We start from the raw sequence: 3,373 nt of genomic DNA on the forward strand, positions 1-3,373 counted from the left end.
TTTTGCATGTTACTGCACATTTGCTGCAAATTACACAATACAAAATTTCCTTCAAAAGTTGGTATAATTCCACAACAGTCAGCTCTGGAATAAACTTTTACCAATTTCAGTTTTAGTAACTAAATACATTATAATTTAGTAACTAAATACATTATAATTGACAAGAGATACTGAAAACCAAAAAATTTTATCTTCTCCAAAAATATAAGTTCAGTTCAAATATGTACACAGAAGTTGTAGAATCACTTGTGTAGACCACGGTCCCTCCACAAAACATGGCCAATGTCAGTGACATGGTTGAGAATGAAAATCTGACAAATCTTATGGCAGACTGTGGACAGCACCACAAGATGTGTTTTATCCAACCACCGTCCCTCCACCCACCAGGTGGGTGGACGGTGATCCAACTAAGCTCTGAAATACCAGTTTCACGAGAAACAATGGTCAGCGCAAATAAAGTTATTATAAATTAAAAGACGACAGAGAAAAAAAGGTTAAATTCAATTGTGGTACGATTTATTTTATATGCCATGTTCATTTCATGCCAAATAAGTGTCATGATCATGTCAAGATTTTCTTTTGACTTGAGAAGTTTCATGTAACATTTACATTACTGTCAAAGGCTGCGATTTGGCTTTCTGTTCTCTGAATTTCTAGTCCCCTTTAGCGTACGTGTACCAGCAATGGATTCTGTAAAATATAAATCGTTCAGGAAAGAGTGTAAGACTTTACCGTTTGACCAAACATTGTAAATTTCATGAAAGAAATCGATAATTATTTGAAAATGAGATATAATCAAGTTGAAAAATTGAAGCAGAAAATGCATAAATATTCATGATCGAAATTAATTAAAATGTCCGACAGCGGACAACTCGCCGCATGCTATGTTGTTTACATACACGACGGCGACAATCTGCAAAAATCTCAGCACGTAGGCCTACTGTTGTGAAACGAAAGTGAATTCAGTATGAATCAGTACTCAACGAAAATTTATCTTTAGGTAAACATTGCAATACAACGATTACAGAACATAATAGCGATGTACAGACCAACGGTACATTGACTTACATTTGTGAACGGCCCGCAAACGCTGGACGATTCCCGGTTGCAGGTCTCTCCGTGCTGAGTGTGTGTAAATACCGTACTCAGAAAATATAGTCGGCATCATTACTGCCGCTCGCGTTCACAAATTTAGAACTCCGCCAGTCCCTGGTACTGTATACACGTTTTTGCAACTATGTGATATCATTTGGCTGGCGATTCCATAGAAAGATCACGAAATTGTCCACTAGATAACTCCCTGATCACAAGTACGCAGCCAACACTGGCCGATGGTACTAAAATCTAACTTCGCGCCGATCAAGCCTCATGACGATAAACGGAAGTGCGATCTATAAATCATTACGCGATTGATAATGTAGTCCCGTTTTTAAACGCTGGAATTGACTCTACATCTGCACCAATCCGTTATATTTCATACTTAATATAGCATTTAATTTATTAGTTTAATGTAAATGGTTATTTTTATCATAGAAAGATTAAAAAGAGAGTAAAAATTCTTTCAGCACGAAAAATCAATATCAATGCGCGAACTGACCTTGATGAACCGTGACCGGAGAGTGTAAAACATGTCGGCTGCTCGCAGCTGATATACAGGACGTGTTGAACATTGGCGAAGTAGCGCAATGAATTTTCGTACAGCGACTCGGGATGGAGTGCAATCCTAAACCTAAAATTTGTGCTCGACAATATAACTCTAACGCTGAAAACATGGACACAAGCCTTTTACCTCGACCTATGTTATCAGAAGGCGAGATTTTGTTAGCGGCATCGATGGGACACACACTGTAAGCTAACAGGGCGACGTCAAAAGATCGATGTTTGAAAAAAAACTTAATTGCTTAAGTTTGGGGGTGGGGGGTTTTGGCCAAATTAATTTATGTGCAGTCAAAAACGATTTAACGTCTTTTTGGCAAATTTTACCATTTCAAGGCTGTTTTTTGTACGCTAAAACCGATCCAGTCATCCGTATTTTTGTTACTTTATAATGGTTTTCAATTTTTATTTAATTCAATGGTACATTGGTACGTCGTTTGAAAGAATTAGTACAGGGTATGAGTCCGCAATGTTTTTCAATTTTAGGTCAGTTAAGTTAGAAGGGAGGGGGGGGGGGGTCTGAGGCCAAACTTAAGCAATTAAGTTAGATTTATTATGTTGAACTTTTGATGTTGCCCCTAAGCTAACAGTGCATTGTACGTACCGTATACTACAGGGCTCGAAATTACTTTTTCCCTGGTAGTCCACTTGGGCTACCATTTTCTGAAGTTGGTAGTCCAGTGACAATGGTTGGTAGCCCATGCATATTTTAGTTCAAGGATATCTTTTTTTGAACTAGACAAGAAAAGGCTATTTTTCAAGATTCTGCATGCCCGTGAAGTGAATTTCCTAGTTATTTGATGTGAATATTGCACATCTTTAATACCCACGGAAACGGGTATTATAATGGACGATAGTGATACTCAAAAGTTTGGTGACCTATGGACAACCCCTTTCACTCTCAGAGTTGTATGCAAATTTTGAGTCGTCATGACAACGACACAACCTTCTCGGCACTGAGACATACTGTAGCAGGGCTAAAAATAGACCATGGGCTTTCTGTAGGGAGGAGGCATAATTTTCGTGTAATTGTGATTGATACATAATGATCAAAATCATGGTCCCTGTCAAAATGCAATGAAAGTGCGTTTCCATTGGCCATCATTTCCTGTGCCTGTCATTCAAATAAGTCACAGTTTAAATATTGAAACTTTATTGCAAAGTTCCACTGCACGGTGGTCTTCGTAATTTCTATTACAAAATCATAGGCCTAGAATGGCCTTTCTGTGTCCATCTGGGTTTGACTGCATGTAGCTGGTCGCAAAATAACGGACCGGACATGGCATGCCAAGTATACTGACTATACTTCAGATCACAGGCTTTGGTAGTCCATGCGGACTACCATTTCACGGATTTTGGTAGCCCAAGAGAAAAGTTGGTAGTCTGTGGACGTGGGACTACCGCTAATTTCGAGCCCTGCCTCTACTATATTGATGGGATATAGCTTGGAGCACTCTGCTTGGAGGTAGTGGCGGGTCCTTGCTTAAACCAAACATTAGGTACAGATTTGCAGTAACAAAAGTCTACGACGTGTCCTTAAAGACCATCATCAGACGCACATTTCGTTCCAAACTGATTGCATTTTGGTATCATTCGCAGAAAATACAGGGTGTACCTTGCAAGACAGACAAGTCCCTGTTTTAAAAATTTGTTTCCCTAAAAATTCAGTTTTCGATCCAACCATAATTTACCCAACCGGATTGTCAAAGGTTACTTT

General features: G+C 38.9%; 1 long non-coding RNA gene across 1 annotated transcript; it reads right to left on the reverse strand.

The window, feature by feature from the left end:
* Positions 1–494: 494 nt before the first annotated feature.
* LOC139115123 (uncharacterized) lies at positions 495–1,856 on the reverse strand. Its single transcript, XR_011548050.1, has 2 exons — positions 1,069–1,856; positions 495–690 (listed from the first exon to the last, which is right to left on the reverse strand). It is a non-coding gene; the product is annotated as an uncharacterized lncRNA (long non-coding RNA).
* Between the last annotated feature and the right edge of the window lie 1,517 nt (positions 1,857–3,373).

This window comes from Ptychodera flava, chromosome 17, assembly GCF_041260155.1.
Source record: "Ptychodera flava strain L36383 chromosome 17, AS_Pfla_20210202, whole genome shotgun sequence".
Lineage (NCBI taxonomy): Eukaryota > Metazoa > Hemichordata > Enteropneusta > Ptychoderidae > Ptychodera > Ptychodera flava.